Consider the following 20,313-nt stretch of genomic DNA (forward strand, 5'->3'; position numbering starts at 1 on the left):
TTTTACAGGAAAATTAAGTCTATACATTCAACAGAGTTGAACAGGATAAGAGAAATAAGTCCACTGTTTCAAAGTAGGAGAAGGCCAGTGCGAGGAATGCAGGCATGCTGACTGGCATAGTGTGTGGTAGAGCCAGACGTTCAACAATATTTACGCACTGAAGGCAGGTCAGGTAATCTATGAGAGATGAAAATTTGTTCTTTTGACTACTCCCTTCAAAACCACTGGTCTCTGTTTACTGATGTAATTTGAGTGGGATTTCTATGAAAGTATTGGTGGAAAATAAGGGAATGGAATATAACATCTTTTGTTAATACACATTTGCATTACAGACTTGGATTTTCTAGAGATAGAAGAAGAAGAAAGAACTGCATGTCAAACCTGAACCTCTTGAGGCTCTCAGCATAACTGCCTCTAACTTGCTGAGGATCTTGGGAACTTGAACTCATAAAAATATGTTCAAGGCATTTTTATGCCAATATAACAGTAGATCCACAAAAAGACCAGCATGTCATGCATGAAAGGAAAATACCAAGAGTTCTAATATGAAGCCAATAGAGTTCAAGTGAGCAGAACCAGAAAAAAAAATAGGCCCAGGAAGTGCAACAAGTACATCTTGGAGAAATCAGTCTTTTTTTTCCTCCATGATCCAACCACACAGTTAGACTGACATTTTGAGGAGGTAGCCAGATACTACATGCTAAAGTGGATGGTCCTGGAAAGCCTTATGACTCTCATACAAAACGTATTTGCAGAACAATCATTGAAAATCTCCTGTGCTATGGAAGATAGTCTCAGGGTTCCACAATTCAGGCTGTGTGCATAAAAATTTTTGTGATTACCTGAATCAAAGGGGGCCATTCTTTATTGAAACTATTTCATTTGATGCTAATAAACCATTGATAGTTTCATTATTGAATGCTGCAAATATCTCTTCCTTTTAAGCACAATCTTTTAAGGGAACTGTTCACGACATGCCTCGGAAAGAAACATTTTTCTTGGGTTTTCTCCAACCATTCTTGCTAATGCGCTAAGTTCTTCCATCCATTACTTTAGGAATAGGCAATGCACTTTAATCTAGAAGGTGGTTTCCTGTCCCTTGATGATCTGATTCTTTAGCAAATCTTTCTGTGTTAAGCTTTGTTTTTATTACTAACTGACTACATTAGGACTTAAAAATTTTGTACAGCCAAAGTAGGTGTGGTACTATTTATAAATCAAGGGTAAGTTATGCAGTTTTCATAAGGTGGTTTATATTGCATATTTGAAATCTGGAGGTGTTTCAGGAATGTATCATAAAACCACCTTCCATAAACTGTCTCTCAGGAAACAGTAATGATAACAGAGGCAGACGGATCTCACTTTAAACAAGTTACCTTGTACCCTTGATTTACTAAATTTCTAGAATTTTTTTTAACCAGATTGAAAATCTTTCCAACTTTTTGAAGTCTTATCAGCGGAGTTTTCAGAAGATTCACTTTACTGCTAAGGTTTCCAAACACTGTGAGGCTATATAACCATATAAATCTTGCCTCATAAGTTTTACATATTTATGAAAATCCTAATTGTATACCACATGCTGGATAAAAGTAAAAATAATTACATACATAAAATAATAAAAGTACACATATCAATTAAGCTGCCAGACCCCAAAATGGTGAATTTATAACTGCCAAAAAAAGATTTGACATCTGTGCAATTTAGTGAACATAAACTGTAACTGTTATGGTTTTTACTTCATTTCTTATTTTCACAGAAAAATGTGTGCAAAGCTTCATGGTTGACAATGTGGGTGTCAGAAGCCTGAAAAGGGTGAAACAAATTGGAAAAGTAGAATGAAAATATATAAAAACCTGTAAAATTACTATGTTCCCTGACTGTAGGCAAGAACTATATTTAGATCAGGTAACCATAATGGGACATTGGTTAGAAGATGAAGGACAAATTTGAATACATGTTCATTACTTTAAAGAAATTACACCTTGGAGTCAGCCTTTTATATTGAAAAAGTACAGTAGTAAAAAAAAAAAAAAAAAGAAAAAAAGAAAAAAAAGGAAAAAAAAAAGAAAAAAAGAAAAAAAAGGAAAAAAAGCTTTTATGCAGAAAGTAGTTTACCTAGCCTATATTATTCTATGTTCATTTTGCTGTTATTGAATATATCTGCATAAATAAGAAATGTCTTTCACAGTTGAGATTCTCCATTTGCTCTGTCCTTCCGTGAATTCAGTTCAAAGCATCACGATCGGTTCTTGTGTGAAGAAGCCCTGAGAGAGTTTTAGTTTATTTAGCTATCCTGAAATATTTTCCTTGCTTGTTCATTACTCAAGGTCTAATAAAACCTATCTAGCATCTGACATTTATCTCACTGTTCTTTTTTTTTTGTGGAAGACCTTGATGGCCCAGAGGAATGGCTGGGAGACCACAGATAAGACATAGATACTGATTTTTCACAAAGGAGCATTTCTTCCATCTGCTTCCTAAGTATTTGAGTTTAACGTGTGTTAATTGAAACGTAGCACACAAATAAAGTACAAACTAGTTTATTTTATTCCTCTACACAATTCTAATTCCCTCTTTTTACACTGATGTCATAATCATACTGACTATACCCATATCTATTGAAAACCATCTGGATTTGTAACATTAAATACAAACAAACACCCAAAAAGCAGAAAATCAGCAGTGATAAAAGCAAACGTTTCCAGGTTCTCTTACAACAGACAGGAACTACTCATTTGAGGAACTTTTGTTGTGTAATTGTTTAGAGAAATGGTATTACGGACTTTAGATTATGACATACGTATATATCAACACAGTTTGAAATTAATATGTTATGAAAGACACCATGTCATAGCTGCTTAAAACACTAAAATGAGATAGAAACATTAAAAAAAGCTTCACTGGGACTGATTCTAATCCAAGAGGTTCAGTTTCCGTCATGATGCATTTGACATAGAGACAGAACGAAAAGTCCGAAAGCAGGTGGTTTATCACTCCCCCCTGCTCTCCCTCCCTTCTCCACTCTCAGCCCTGTCTGCCATGGACCAGCTCTGAGGGTTGGTTTAGTGAATTGAACTGGAAGGGTCTGACAGGTGACAGAGCCAGCTGAAGGTAAAGGTCAGGAGTGGATGGTGAGGAGTGTGGGGGCAGCAAGGGGCTGAACTCTTGCCTTTTGGGTAAGATGGCCATCTTCCCCGCTGCAGCAGTACCCTCAGCTCTCTGACACTGTAACGCTGCTTATGTGCTACTACACCAGACCTGAGGCTTCAGAGCTTAGTTCCAAAGTGAAATCACAAAGACTTCTGGATGCATAACAGTGATATTAAATTTCAATTCAGTCTCACTGTGCCTTACAAAGAATTTGGTAACCTTTACACCTCCTTACAGATTGGAAAAATAAGACATAAAGAGGTCATTAGAGTAGAGCAGGAACCAGAACTCATGTCACCTGAAAGCTAGTCCTGTCCTCTGGCTGCCAGGCCCGAGTTATGATCACGATCAAAGAGCATAATGCAGCCAGACAGGTTAACCTTGCTGCATCCACCAGAGACCAAAAAGGCTAGGAAAAGGACCTGGTGGTGGGACCTGGCCCTGCTGTTGTGACACCGATGTTGGATATGGCTCCTGGTTATAGGCAAGCTTACATGTGACTGCCAGGTTCCAGCCTATGTTCCTCTCCTGCCTCTTATTTTTGTGCAGTAGAGCATCAAAAGAAACTCAACAAAAACTAAAGTGATGAACAAGAACGAGGTACTCAAAACCTGGAAATCCTTTCCCAAAGTTCAGCAAAAAAGAGTTGTAACCTACTCCCCAGCTTTTATGTAATGGTTTGGGCTTCCTCTGGAGAGCTCAGGAGGTGGAGGAGGAAAAACTACAGCTGTGTGTCTTGTCAAATCAGCAGTGCCACCCTACCAGGCAGCTGAGAGGACTGTGACTGCAATCTTCCTCCTCACCCGGTGTCTATTTGGAGAACAGCTACACTGCAGCCTGTCTTGGATGCTACTTGCTTGGCAGAGGCCACCCAACCTCTGAGTACAGTGCAGGACTCAGCCTCAGCCAGCTGGGCATCTCCCAAGGAGCTGAGCTCCCATCAGAAGGTTTTGGAGTGTTTTCTGTCTTGATGTCTCTGTAATTATACCGTCGGAGATGGTTGCTTCCAAGCGGATGAAGAGCTGGGTGTTAAGGGGTGACCCTGGGACTGGCTGTGCCCTCACCGGTGGAGTGCCACCCCACAGGAGTGAAGACAGTGGGCAGAGATGTGGGCTGGCAACAGGGTCCATCAACACCCCCCAGCCATGGCCAGTGATGTCCTGACAGTCCAGTCAGGAGCAAAAGGAGGCCAGAGACAGGCTGGAGATAAGTCTTCAATGTCCCATCCAGGAGACAGACAACCTACACGGTAGATCTGAGGTCTGTGCTGGGGGCAGCCCAGGGACATAGCTGGACACCAGCACTGCTGCAGTGTTGCTGGGGCAGGGACTGATGTCTCCAGGGGGATGAAACGGGGTACTGGACCCTGGGCAGGGTTGCAGGGAGGGACACACGGGCTGTTGATGACATCTCTGTGTAGCAGACCATGGCTCGTCACTCACAGACAGGGCATTCCCCATCACAGAGGTCATTCCAGATGGGCAGTGGGTGGAAGGCATAGCCATGCACAGGGTTTGGTCACGGCTGGCCCTACACCAGCTGTTGGGGCTGGGCTGACCTGCTGGTGGCTGCCGGCCCTGCAACTGCTTTCTTTTCATTGAAAACACAGAAGAGAAGGAAGGAGGCTTCACAGGCAGCTGAATATGGTCTGAAAGGGTCCAGACCTAAACTCCTGTAGGCCAGGTTGGTAAAAGAGAAAAATAAAAGCACATGATCTTGAAGACTAGAGCAAGGCAGTGATGGAGGTAACAAAGAAAAAAAAAAATCTTTGAAAAAAAACTTTAGTTTGTACAGGAAAAGAAAAGAAAGAGAAGATGTGTGCAAGGGTGTGCAAGGATGAAAGAAAATGTACTCTGTCTCAGTTGAAGAAACACTGGAGATGACCAGGCCCAGGAACCCCAGCAGAAAGAAGCCTATAAGAGAGAGAGGAGAAGACAACAGAAAGAAAGGTGACACAAAACCTAAGTTGTAACACAACACAGGCAAGAAGCAGAAGCATGTGACTGAGGACTACTCACAATGGAAAACCATTAAGCTTCTTAAGAGAATGGATCCAAAGAGCAGCAGTGTGTTGGCTGCCATGCAGGGACCAGGGTATGACATAAGGCAGTTCTGTTGCTATCGTAAAGACAGAGGATGCCAGGAGTGTGTTACGAAGCTGAAGGTAGAAGGAGTTCACCCTTCAGGTGCAGCTCAAAGAACAAATGTTCCCATCACCTGGAGGACTCAGATATTCTCAAGTGAACAGTGGAGGGATTTCTTCACCAGTCACTCCGCTAGCCACAGCTGATCATGTTTTAGGCCTACAGAAGAGGTTTTCATAGAAATTATCTTTGAAAGTAGCCATCATGAGGCAATTCTGTTTTACACACAAGGGGAGTTTGAAAGCAGGTCAATAATTCAAGTGCAGCAGTTTAGGAGGGAAGAAGGATGAACTCCACAACTCATCAGCCTATAAAGCTTTAATAAACAGGCCAGCTATCTTCAAATTGTGTCTGCAGGATGCCCTCAGGAAAAGCTGGCATGTGGATGGAGAGTGGCACAGGCAGAGGGCTGGAAGACTGCCTTGAGAGGCCCCAAGCCACCAACTGAGAGAAGTTACATAAGTAGACAAAGCCTGAGACACCATGAGGCCAATGCACGGAGGAGGTGCCTATAAGGTGGAGGTGCCTGAGGGTGGTGAGGCACTGGAAAAGATTGCCCGGAGAAGTCGTAGATGCCCCATCCCTGGAAGTGTTCAAGGCCAAGTTGGATGAGGCTTTGGGAAACCTGGTGTAGTGAAGGGTTTCCCTGCCCATGGCAGGGGGGTTGGAACTAGATGATCTTTGAGGTCCCTTTCAAACCTAAGCATTCTGATTCTATGACTCTATAACCAGGCAAGGGTTGGGGAGGGGGGATCAGCCCAACAACAGAGCAAAGGGTTATGAGAGCAGATGTGGCTGTTTAGGTATGATGTGAGTAAGAAAGCTGAAGAAATGCTGGCTTTGAGTCTAAAGGACTAGTGAACCCTTGAGTATACCATCCACCAGGCTTCACATTTTTGTAGACGTGGAGAAGGGGTGGGACCCCAGTGACAGAGATGACAAAAGGCAGGAATGCGAAATGCCAGCGGCAGGGTGCCTACCCCCATAAGGGCGTACCTCGCCTGCTAATGGAGACTGTGAGGCATCAAGAGGATTTTGAGGAGCCAAGTTTGGGATGATAACTACACCAAAGAGGAGAGGGGGTGCATGGTCATCACAGAGATTTGGATTATCCATAAATCAAGGAGCAAATGGGAGGATTCTCCAGAAATTGCATCCCAGCAAGTAAAAACAAAACAAAAACAAAAACAAAAACCTGCAAAATATTGAATAATCATATTAGAAGGATACTAGGAGCAAGGAGAGTGAAAAGGAGATACAGAAAGCCAAAATAGGATTGTCAAAGTTCAAGTTATGTTTGATCTTGCAAAGGGAATGAAACCAAATGGCCAAAAAAAAAGTATTTCTACAGTAAAGAAGAGCAAAGGAAGTAGTTTGATCTGCATTGAGAGGACAGAGTCAAGATAATCTGTATATTTCCCACAACTACGTGAGTATCTTACCTTCTTTCCAGTGCAGTTGACAATGCAGATCTGCTCCATGACCAAACTGGGTGATACAGGTGATCATCAAAGTTATGGCCTCCACAAAGGACGCAGTTCCAAGCACTGAAAACACCCCTTGTTATTCAGTTAGGAGTGGGGAGGTGGAGAACCTGACAATCTGTCTTCTGCTAACATTTTCATCACACTGTGAAAACTAGAACATAAAAATGCACTCATAGCATGGGATCCTGGTAAATCCTACCACAAAGTCCAATCAAGTAGAAAGCATAGATCTTAATGTGGAGGGAAAAGGAATGATCTAGACACTTGGAACCTGATAGTTTCAACTCAACACCATGCACAACTTGAAAACAAAGTGTATGAAGGGAATAAGTAAAGACATGGAGATAAATAGAAGAGGAGATAAAAGGTTACCAAAAGTATCATACCAGATTCAAAAGAACTCTTGTTCTGAGAGACTAAATTTAAAAAATAAATTTATGTGGGAGATATAATTTTTCTTTGTAAAATTAATCTGGAATAAGTGGGGATTAATACAAGAATTGTAAGGTGCACAAGGAACCAACTAAAGGAAACCAGCAAGTGGGGAAGTACCTTGCCACAAAAATGTTGGCTTGCTAATGAAATATTCTGATAACAGAAATTTGGAAAGCATTCTTACTAGGGAGGAGAATCTGAATAAACAGGAAGAACTAGATGACCTTAAGGAGTGAAGCAATTGAAATGTGCTAACATTTAATGGTATCAAATGGTATGCTCTGTACCTAGGGATTTATAAAACAGATTTGTGCAATAAACTAGGAGCACATCAGGTCAAAAGGTGAGAACACCCTGAATGTCCTAACTATCCACAGGATCTGTTGCCAACATAATGCAACTAAGACAAAGGTGGTGCAAACCTAAAATGTACCGAGGGCCATTTCTAATATGGTTAGTAAAGTACCAGTGCTATTGTTAAAACCCTGGGAGATCATGTTTGGATTATTGTATACTGTCACAAGGAAAGATTATTCTACCCTAGATCAGGCATCTAAAAGTCAGATATTTTACTATGAACAAGTCATGTAAGGCTCTTTTATATACAGTAGAGAGAAATCCAGAAGGCTATTCATCTCAGCCTATAATAGTGTCTAATACAAGTGTAATGAAATGGCTTCTGGAGGTTTCTCTCTTCTCTTTCTCATCTTTGAGTATAAAGGTGGTCAAGTCTGAACAACTTATATGTGTGAGAATAGGTTAGGCGAATTCAGTTCAGGAAGAGAGGCTAATGAGCACTGTCTGACCCATGGGATGAATTTCACCAGGAACAGAAAGATATAAATTGGCTTGATAAAGTCTGAAAATAAAAAGCTGTTCTACAGCCATGAGGGTTTACAGCCATGGTGCAAAAAGATCTAACAGGTTTTAAGATGAAGAGCAGTGCTGAAGGAGACTAACAGAGAAAGAAAGAGATGGAATGACTCCATTCAGTCCCATGGTGCTACATTTAAACCTTCTAGTTACCCACTCATATTTTAATCAAATTTATGCTTTACCGGCTATTTAGAGATAGTCATTCAATAGTATAGACAACTTTATGACTTCACAGTACTTGCAGTGTATTTATAGTGTACTCCTTCCTAAAGTAAAACACTATGTAAACAAAATTGTCCTAGACTAGCCTGTTCATATTTGTCAGTGGCTGGCAAACCACAGTGTTTGTCAGTTTGCTAAAGTCATCTTTGTTTTACCACTACCTCTCTTTGTCTCTCCTCTAGTCACAAATTGCCTAAGATTCTGGCTGAAGTTAAGTATCAGTACTAAAATGTTGTGAAAAATACTGTTTAACACACTCTAAACAGACATATTGTCCATGTCAGTAAATGTATTTTTTTTTCCAAATAAGCAATATAAATCTTTGAAAACACCCTGCAGAGTAACTGCCGGAACTTCAAATAAAACTGTCCCACTTGGTATAAGGCTATTCCATTATTATGAATTGTGTATCAGCACATATGTTTCTCAAATACTTGATGTTTCTGCACATATGTTTCTCAAATGGTGTGTGTTTCTGCATCATTTTGCAATCCTGTGACCTAGTCTAGCACTAAATCATAAAACGTTCAGCAGCTGAGTTTTATCCTTGCCTGTAGAGCACACGTACCATTACCGTTTCATGAATAGAAATAAGGCATTTAAACCTCCATTCTATATATCCATACAGCTATTTACATTTTGTGTTTTTCTTAACTACAACATCTAACACGTGACATCAAGAATCATCAGATTCATGTATCCTTTAAACTTCTAATGATTTTCAGAGAGAATAAAAAGGAGCTCTAGAAGATTTGCTTATGATCACATCCTTCCCAAGCTCTAACAACTGTCCTTCTTAGGCCAAAAAACTGGTATTAGATCTTTTACCTCCTGTATTTCTTTCTTGCTAATGCAAGCTGAGATATAAAACCAAGGATAAAGCCTTCTTTCTAGGTATACAGCAGAGCCCTTATGAAGATCCCAGTGGGGTAGAAAATTCCCAGCAAATAGATAAAGTATTTGCTGTGTTAATATTCTGCCTGAGGGTGCCTGTGCTCCGTCGTGCCTCCCTGCAGTGGCTAACACATAAAAAGCCTGCCAACCAGTTACAACTGGTGGATAGTGGAGCTATTGCTTGACCTCAGCAGTAACAAGCTGCAAGGTATTTATTCTAGTTTTTGAAGAAAATCAAGCATATGTGACTGCAGTGTCAGGCTCCCCTGATAACTCCTGAAGCCACTGGCCAACTTCAGCCAAATCTGGAAGAGCTTCAAAACCAAATTAAGTTCCTGGAAGTCTGCGGGAGAGTGGTGGTGAGATAGAGGAGGGAGAGTCCCAAGGCTGTCTCTTGGGAAGGAGAAGGGCAGGAGAGCAGTGCAGGGGAGCTGCAACATTTGGTACCATTTGCTGGGGAGCAGTAACCTCTAAATGGGTATTCTGACAAGCAAAATCTTTTACTCCTTATTTGCCTTGCAAGAAACAAAATCCATGCCCTGCTGATGTGTCCCCTCAAGAAATAACTCTCACTACACTCTGAAGACTGTAGCTTTTTCCAAAACTGACTTCAAATCATAGAATCATAGAATCATAGAATGGTTAGGGTTGGAAGGGACCTCAAAGATCATCTAGTTCCAACCCCCCTGCCATGGGCAGGGAAATCCTCCACTACACCAGGTTGCCCAAAGCCTCATCCAACCTAGCCTTGAACACCTCCAGGGATGGGGCATCCACAACTTCTCTGGGCAACCTGTTCCAGTACCTCACCACCCTCAGCATAAAGAATTTCTTTCTTATATCTAACCTAAATCTGCCCTCTTTCAGTTCAAATCCATTGCCCCTTGTCCTATCACTACACACCCTTGTAAAAAGTCCCTCTCCAGCTTTCTTGTAGGCCCCCTTCAGGTACTGGAAAGCTGCTATAAGATCACCCTGGAGCCTTCTCTTCTCCAGGCTGAACAGCCCCAACTCTCTCAGCCTGTCTTCATAGCAGAGGTGCTCCAGCCCTCGGATCATCTTTGTGGCCCTCCTCTGGACTCGTTCCAGTAGCTCCATGTCCTTCTTACGTTGGGGACTCCAGAGCTGAACACAGTATTCCAGGTGGGGTCTCACGAGAGCTGAGTAGAAGGAATGCTACAACATACATGAGTGATAATGGTAATCATGGTAAACTTCTGTGGAGTTCTCTAACAAAAATAAAATAAAAGTATCATAAGTCAAAAAGGTCTAAATTTCAGTATAAATTTGGACCATAAGTGCATAAGTGAAGGTTTCTGTACTTCTGTTTAGGTACATTCTGTACTTCTGTTTGTAACGAATAGTCACTGATCTTTTCTCTTTTGTGAAAGACTATGAGGGAACTGAATTGGAGAAGTCCAACATCAGTTTTCAGAGAATGGGGTATAAGATTTTTGCATGCTCAGGCAAACATGTTACACAGTATCACCTGTGAATGAGCAGGTTCCAAGGAACGTTTGAAAGAAGGACCCTTAATTCCATCTCCAGTTTAATGTGATCAGCTCTTGGAAGCTTGCGCATGTGTTTAAATTAAGCAGAGTTCTCCAGAGCTTCGAAAAAGGGAATGCTTCTCTGTCTGATAGATTCCCATATGATCAAACTCTCTAGGGTAGGAGGGAAAACTGTTTATTATTTCATGCAAATCTTTATTTCTGTGGAAACTAAACATACATGGTTCAGCAGACTGAAATTGCTGTGAACACTTCCAGTTCAGGGACAGGATCAGAGCAGACTCTTGAAATTTATTACAAATATCAAAGGCCAAAGGGGGACGAGCTGCGCCTCAGAGGTGGAAGGAAAGAATCTCCCAAGAACAAGCCACGATGAACATGTCATCTAGGCAAATTAATATCCCTACTCCCAGACAGAGAATTTTTTTGAAAGGGAGGGAGAAGGGGTGCTATTTTGATTTATAGAGATACTTTAGAACTCAGGGCTTAATTGTACTTTAGCCATGCAAGTTTGTTTAAGATATCACTTTTTTCAAATATTTCAGACTTTCCTTCCTTGAAAGCTCATATCTTCAAAATGACATCTAGCAATGCTTCATAAAGTACGCAAGAACAAACTGAGATAGAAGTCGAGACTGCAAACACCAAGATTAAGATCATTAACACGAAGAAAAACATAAAGCGTGTTCCGCTCCCAAACAAACAATTTATCCTTTCTACTTCCTGATTCACCTATCAAAGATAACCAGGGAGAAAAAAACACAACAACCCTGTTTATACCTCCACACTGGATGCCGCCCTCCCGGTGAAGGCCTGGCACCTTCCTGCAGGTGCCACTTTCCCAGACCCATGTCAGACACTCAGAGTCAACACGGAAACCCAATGGGGAGAGGCAGCCCGGGGCAGAGCCGGGGCCGGCGCTGGCACGCCGGCGCTGGCACACCAGCACTGTGCCTGCCTCACATCCCGGCACCTCTCCCGCTCCCTGCCCTTCACCCACCCCAGCCGTGATGGGCACGGGGTGTTTTTCCGAGCAGGATTCACTCAACTGGGAGCATTGGAGGCAGAGGGATTTTTTTCCCGCTATGTGTTTGCATGGCACCTCCCAGATGGGATCTGTATTTCAGTAGGACTACTGGAATAAAAACTTGAAAACAGCAAGTAGCGATAGAGCCACGGATACCTCTTCAACGCGTTTACCCTGAGTCCAGCGATGTTGAAAGTTCACTGTGTTACCAGGGAGTTCCTCGAATGTCACAGCTCCTTGCTCTGATAAATTAGCATCTAATCCTAAAGGTGGCTCGTGGGTTTTTGGTATTAGGCCCTTAATCTCCTTCCCTGGCTCAGGAATCTTCTCACCCTGCACCCAGAGAGATCATCAGTCATTCCTTTGCCCAGAGTTACTAAACAACATCCAATTTTTCAGTAAAGATGTCAAAGTGTCTGTCTAAACATCTCCTGGTTTTGGCCTGAAACTGATAGGAGTTGAAAGTGTCCAGCTCTTCCCTAAATCCTGACAGTTAGCTAACAACAAATAAAAAACAGCCCAGTGATTTACTGTGTGGATCCCACATTGTTGTGCTCTGTGTTTCTTTAAGAAAGGTGTGAGTATATGTGGAAGAGTCTTGAAATACAGTGGTTGCCATGGCAATTATCTGTGTTTAGAGAGCAGAGGGGAGTAAAGTTCCATGTAAGTGGCCAGAGTAGAGTGCAAGTTAAACATGCCTCTTTGCAGATCTAAATTATGTACTTTTCTCCCCTCCATGCTAAAAATATTTGCGAAAATATGCATAGATTGTCTGATGAGCTCCAAACTATTCTTGCAACAATGCCAGCTTCCCCTCGGCCCCCTGCCTCGATATTCCCACTCGCCTGTAAATCCTGGGAGAATAAAGCATAAGCCCGTGGGGCAGGGGAAAGAGGAGTTTTTCTGAACATAGACTTTGCAGAATTGCCCAACCGCGCTCCCATCCAGGAGTTTGCTTATCTGGTTCATTTCTCCCTAATGGGACTAAGTGCATTACTCTTACAAAACTAACAGATCAAAAATATAGGCATAGCTAAATGGCTGTAAATTTAATTGGAAGGGAACGTTATATATGTATAAATCATCAGGACAAATATCCCTTAGCATTTATATTGTGCTCTACATTTTCTAACTACTCTGCGGATTTGTTGTTTTTGAACAAATGCGCATTGTGCCTGGAGCTGGAAAGGCTATACTCCATAAATCTTTGTGCTCGCGTTCTCTCTTATATTCATTTATCAACCTACATTTTTCCCCCTTTCCTCACCTTCGCGATAAGGGTATGATTCCCAGCCTCCACATGCACGCACGCGGTTGGTGTATTTATTTGCCAGGTGTTCAGCTCTCGCTGCTGGCTCTAAGGCACCGCGCGGGGCTCTTTTGCTTTCCCGTAGGAATATTCTAATGCTTAAAGACAGAGATCACGATGAGCAATTGTGCAGTCTGATGGCTGCCTGCTCTGAGAGTGTTCACCTCAAACTCCACAAAATGAATGGCGATTTTCAAAATATCCGCAGGCAAGAATCCATTCTGCCATGTCCTGCATGCCACTTCTCCCAAAAATGGTCTGTGATGGACACTGGCAGGGTAACGAAACTACAGCATGCGCTTTGCAGTAGGCCTGTGTATTTAGAATTCACATACAACACTTATGTGCTGGAGTACCTAGCAAATTCAGTGAAGAAATTGATACTGTGACAGTTTGACATAGCTGCTCTTGAAAATGTGTTGCTAGCGGCTTCTTCAAATATTAATGGATAAATTGCAAGATGGAAATACACGATTAGGTCATTTTGAAAAAGTGGATCCTCAGGCTCTGTTGGTTCCCAAGCAGCTGTTAGTAAAGGAATCATGAGTTCCAGCAGCTCTGAACTAAGGAAAGGGAGCTGCATTTACTCCTAGATTCAGCAGTGACACATTGGATGACATTGAAGTTATTTCATCCCTCAATTTCCCTCTTTACCAGTGTTTTAAAAGTTATAATAATCTTACTCTGCAAAAGAATGGTGAGTATTTTTTTTCTTTTTAAGTGAGCTCAGGGGTAAGCTTTACCAAAAAATTACCAAGTTATTTGGTCCTTGCCTCACTGCGTTTCCTCTTTAGTTATACACATGAGGCAATTGGTAGCACTGATAAACAATTCAGCTGATGAGGCAAGGAAAACCAAAGATTACCAAAATATGATCACAGTTAATTAAGGTGTGTGACCAGTGTGATGGCTCCATGGCAAGGTGGTTGGTTTGGTAAATATGCTCCCTTCTGGTAGGCGGTGTGGGAAGGGTGTCATTTTAGGAGGGATCTAGGCAAGAAGAGGGTGGCGAACAGGTGGAGAACACATGTGGGAAGGGTCTTTCATGATTACAGCTGTACTACCATTAGCGGATTAAATATGCCATATGAGTAAACGTGTCCCTTGCTACTATGATAGGGACTGTATTTCCAGACTCTGAAGAATGGCAGATCACAAGCGTCACACCATCCGCTCACTTGCAAAGCAAGTGCTGCACCAGTATGAACTGCCCTCTGAGCTAAACTGATCCAGTAATATAATCACTCGATTGAAAGGCTCTGCCAAAACCACCAGCTCAGAAAAATCACATTTTACAACTAGGCAATGCACTCTCTTCCCTACCATCTGATTCACTGCTCAGCTATTACTCTTCAGATTACTCTCTTGATTTATCTAGCTGATTCAATGAGCATGGGAACATGACGTAGACTCACTGGACAGTCCCGATGAGGCTGGATGTCACTGCTAAGAGTATCTCAAAGCCTGTTAGATGCTTCTCAGGGTTGATAAACACCCTGCCCCGTAGATCCTGCTGCCTAATTGTTCTATAATTATGGTAACCTTTATGAAAGCTTAGCAATAAAAAGCATTTTCCATTAGGCTAGTTCTGTTTCAAAAAGTAATCACTTGCATATGCACAGTATGACTGCTTTTTCCATAAGCTGAAGTCACACCATCTCCTACATGTTGTTCCTGTAGCAGAGCACAGGGAGCAGCTGTACATTAGTCTGTGGTTTAACCCACTTTCTGAGGACACGGACTAAATCTGTATTGTTCTGCTCATGTATATGCATGAGGTCTGAAAATTTTTAAAGAAAAAAGTTCAAGAGCATAAGATGGGTAGAAAAAGACAGTGTGGCAGAGAATAAAATGGCAAAACTCTCCTGGTAACCAGGCATTCCCCTCAGCTGCCTGGGGTTACCTCAGACTTATTAAGTCCATTTTAAAGAGGCAGATTAGAAATGTAGAAGGTGTCTTGAAAAGGGACAAAGTCCATCTCATCTCAAAAGTATTCTACACATTAGCGTGATTCAGTGAAAAAGTGAATAGCTACCTGTCCTCTTTGATTCGGGAAGAAGGTTTATGAAACTCTAAATGACCATGTTAGCACAGGGCTGCCTGCGGTCGGGTCCCCTCCACTGTGTGCGTCCCAGGAATCCCACCCTTCCATGTTTGCCAGGACTGTGGGTCAATTTTAGCTTCAATTTACCCTCGTACCTTCACAGCACACCCAGGTCAGGGCTTAACCCTCCTGTGGGTGTTGTGTTGGCAGGATGACTCTGCTCAACAGACCCAGCAGTTTCCTTGCTCCTGGGGAGCCTCAGGAGCATCAGTTATGGGTGGTTCAGCCCTTCCTACCCTTCCAGACACGAAGCAATGCACAGCCTAGGTCCTCGACATTGTTTTAGCTTTATGGAAAGTATTAGCAATTACAAAATAGCCTGTAGACAAGACCATGACATAAAGAATCTCCTATTATTTCATTAACTATCAGTTTCATAAAGTCCTGAACTTTTTTTCCCAATCTTGCAAAATACATACAGTGTGTTCTGCAAAACACTTTCAGTCTTGCAGAATAACTTCTATTTTTTCAAGATTCTCTGCATGCTTGCAAAGTGTCTTTCTGGATTGGGCCCCAAACACTCAGGTACTCTTTAGCTCACTCACATCCCATAATGAGATAGTTGGTAATAAATTTTCCATTTAGTTTAAGGGCTTGGTCCATTTCAGTAAACCTTCTTCACAAAGTAGATTAGATTTGGATTAGATATAAGGAAGAAATTTTTTACATTGAGGGTGGCGAGGCACTGGAACAGGTTACCCAGAGAAGCTGGGGATGGGCCATGCCTGAAAGTGTTCAAGGCCAGGTTGGATGAGGCTTTGAGCAACCTGGTGTAGTGGAGGGTGTGCCTGCCCACGGCAGGGGGGTTGGAACTAGATGATCTTTGAGGTCCCTTCCAACCCTAACCATTCTATGATTCTACAATTCTATAATTCTAAGTAGGTAATATAAGGCTACAAGCGTTACAATACCATGACCATGAAACACTGAGTACCTGCATTTCAGTCTGCTTTAGCAAAGAAACAGTGTCTATCATTTGTAAATTTTAAAATAAATTAAGTACAGTGGGGAGGGTATTAAAGAGAAACGCCTTAAAAACAAGTGGGGAAACTCAGTCTTTTTCATTCTACGAAGAGAGTGTGACAGCATATGGTACATAGTGGGTGGTTGTTCTAAACATAACATGTATGTGTTCGACCTAAAATGTTTTATTGGTTCCTACTTATGAGAGCAGCAGCTAAAAATGACTGATGACTGTTCTTTCTATATCAGCAGAGTGTAAAGGCCCAAGGAAAAAAAAACAGTAATCAGTCTTTATAGTCACAAACATTTTTGAACAGCCATAAGACTCTGTTTAAAGTAATGTTTTCTCCAAGGTGCTCCAAGTTTCATATTTCCTTTTTGTGAGACTATAACACTAAAGTATTATTACTTATCGCTATGCTTTCTAGATCATCTTAAAATATGTCTAAAAAAAGGGGGAATAATCTTCCCTTCCCCCAGAGTTACCATAGCTCTCCTGGGTACAATATCCTTTGAGAGTATAGTTATGTAGCACTACACTATAACCAGATTAGCTTAATACAAGGAAAAATGCAAGTCATGACGACAAGACTCTTAGAGCTATAGGACAAAATAATTATATCCCCATCATCACTGCAACCGAGTACCTTATAAATGTGAAAGTTGCACAGAGAGCAAAATCTCACCATTGTCCCCTCCTTTCTCCCCTCTGAGAGTTATCACGGAAGGAACTGAGGCTGAAACAGGGAAATCTTACACTGTGCTCCAAATAAGACCAGTTTGTTACTAACCTGTCCTCCTGTGGCAGCGATTCCTGCGTCTGCGGCCAGTTGCCAAGCATGCTCCCTCTTCCTCCCACGCGAGTTTCATCCTTGTGGTCAGCTGTTTCTTGGAAGCTGAGGAGCATAATTGATATTGCAACTATCAAGCTGTGCGCAGAATGAGCTTACACAACTTTGTGAACATGCTTTTCTTGCCCTCTCCACCCACCTTTCTCTAAAGCTATGTGTTTGTTGGTAAAAACAGGATTTGGGTGTCAGTTTTATAGGTGGAGCTCAGGTGCTTCTGCAGACGTGTGTCCTAATCCCACTCCGAGGATCAAACTGCAGCCAGGTGACTCTCCCCATTGAGTGAGCTCAATTCAATGGCAGAAGGGGCCTGATCCTTGCTCCCTGTCCCATTGTCTATGGGTCTCTTTGGTTACTTGGGGTTCAGAAAGCCAAGTCTGTCCTGGCAGATGTGGGATAATTCCCTAAAGTGCTGGTTGTGAGAGATGAAGCGCATTTTGCAACTTTGTCCAAAAGCAGCACAGCAAATTTAGGAGGGACATGGGCTTTGGAACAAATTCAAAACTGTCCGTTTGGGTTTTGTGGCTGGTTTTGTGGGGTATTTTTTCAGTTGGGTGGGTGGATTGCTTTTTTCTTGTTTTTCACCAACATGACACAACTGTGAGCTTTTCCAAGGAAGGGACTGCAGAGCTGTTCAGCAGACGGTGCCTCACCCTTGGTAGGACTGGTCCCTGAGAGCTGAGCAAAAGGATTCTGGGGAAAATATTCTGCTTTGTGTTTGTGCAGTTTTACCCTTGAGAAAGGAGAAAACTCACCCAACCTGATGTAGTAATGACTTTTATCAGAATTAAAGCATGAGAAAACCGTTCTTGTCTATCCTACTCTGATTCCTCCAAGTCTGGGAAAGGAGACACTGCTGAGATAGTATGTCCTTTAATGGTTACTGTCATAAGAATCTTAAATCTTCTTATTCATAAAAAAACATATCCAACTTCACATGTGGAATTTTTATTAAAACTATTTTTTTGTATTAAATGTTGATCTGACAAAATATTCAGATAGCCTGAGTATTTTGAAAGCTATGCATCCTAATTTAACTATTTATGATGTATATAACCTCAAACACTTGGGCATGCTGCTTAAAATGCCTGCGAGATTCTTGCCCCAAAAGATGCTAATCTATGTAATACACAAATCTCTAAGTGAAGATATGCAGATTATTGTGGGGGAAAAGCAAAAGAAAAACACTCACAACAAAGACAAGTGTGGGAATTTGGTTGCAATAACGTTACATGATCTCTGGTACATACACCATCTTATGTACCTTCCACAAATGAATTAGATAAGGTTAGACTTATATAACACCTTTCAATTATTTTACAGATGCCAAATATTTTTACACGGGGGATGTCTACAGACCTACTTGGGAAACTTCACATAACATTGCAGTATACTGGGAAATAAATCCCGAGTATACAGGGCCAGCATTATCCCTGCCTATTGCAGCACTGGGAAATGAAGCCGCTTATGATGTAGAAGAAAGCGTCAGGTCACAGAACACCTCAAAAGACTGAGGAGAAAAGAAAGGTTGTCAAAGAGTATTCATCTCAGAAACTAATCCCCTAGCTTCATAATATTGAGTGATAGTAAAAAGAATCTTTTGCTTATAAAAGTTACCATATTTAGGCCCTAGTAGTGCGATTATGAAAAGAGATAGAATTCAGACTCACTTTATTGCAACTCAGAGTCGTTAATGACAAAATTTCCAGTAGTTTTTCAGAGATGCTGTTTGAAAGTATCTGTATTTCTGGCAAAGAGTTTGCTCCAGTGCTTTTCTTTAGTAGGATTAAATGAGTTCTTCTATATTAAAAGTTTTATATTTTGATGGCTATTAAAATTAAAGTCATACTTTATTAAGTCACTGTAATACAGTAAATGTAATGAAATGTTTTAAATTAAATGGTTTGGAAGGAAAATCTGTGTAATCATTGTCAAACAATATTCTCTTCAAAAGTAACATTTCAGTTTTAATATACAATTCTTTCTGAATCTTATAGGGAAATCCAGTTTTTCTGTATTAAAAGACTGAGTAAAGTATAGAAAGTGTTGTCTTCATTTTTAAAGCATTTTTGTCTAACTAGTTTAAATACTAATTTAAACTGCATGGAACTGAGAGAAAATCACTGAACATCTGCAAACAGGGAAGAACTTGATAGGTGATATTTATTGGATGTCCTCAATAAAGCACAATTATATTTTTTAATGGAAAAGATTGCAAAGCAGCTTAAATTGCCCAGCTGAGTGAATAGAGTCAGCTACTCTTGAACCAGTCACAGTGGATGAGGCCCAACATAGATGTTTGTTTTCTTTTAATACGTTTCTCCAGGATCTAACCATGATTTATTTGAAGTGGGAGTACTGTCAGCAGTTAAAATGAGAGAAAAATCATTTCACAGTTTTATTGAATGGACTCCATCAATAACATCAGGAGAAACAAATTAATAACAACAGGAATTTAAAAGCTAGTGAAAATAAATCATGCACCAAATCACAAATTTAATGATTATTTAATGATACACTGCACAAAAAATCATAGAATCATGGAATCATAAAATGGTTTGGGCTGGAAGGGACCTTCAAGATCATCTAATTCCAGCCCCCTGCCATGGGCAGGGACACCTTCCACTACACCAGATTGCTCAAAGCCTCATCCAACTTGGCATTGAACACTTCCAGGGACAGCCACAACTTCTCTGGGCAACCTCTTCCAGTGCCTCACCGCCCTCAGAACTAAGAATTTCTTCCTTAGATCTAATCTAAATCTACCCTCTTTCAGTTTAAAGCCATTGCTCCTTGTCCTATCACTACATGCCCTTGTGAAAAGTCCCTCTCCAGCTTTCTTGTAGGCCCCCTTCAGGCACTGGAAGGCTGCTAGAAGTTATCCCTGGAGCCTTTTCTGCAGGCTGAATAACCCCAACTCTCTCAGCCTGTCTTTATAGAAAATGTGTTGTATTTCTTCTGTCTGGTTTCCACCGAGGCATCTGGTGCAGTGCCACATTGGAGATGCTATGTGGATGGGGATGAGCATAAAACCCTTGAGATGGGTGGAGAAAAGGCTCATGGAGGTGTCAGTGGGTTATGCAGGTCAAGGAAGCTGCAAACCCAAGGGAGATGAGGAGCGATGCTTTGCAAGAGCTCCTTTTGGGACACATCTCTGTGCAGCAGTGCCACGAATGGCTTCAGCACAGAAAGGAAGAGCACATTAAAGAAAGTCACTGCTGACATGATGCCGGGAGGCATCTCACATGCATAGGAGATAAGACTTTCTTCTTAAAGGAGTGGGGACCACGCAGAAGGTTTTGTCTCCAGCTGTGAGAAACATGGGCATCAGCATCTATAGTGG

The sequence above is a fragment of the Tauraco erythrolophus genome, chromosome 1, assembly GCF_009769465.1.
Source record: "Tauraco erythrolophus isolate bTauEry1 chromosome 1, bTauEry1.pri, whole genome shotgun sequence".
NCBI lineage: Eukaryota > Metazoa > Chordata > Aves > Musophagiformes > Musophagidae > Tauraco > Tauraco erythrolophus.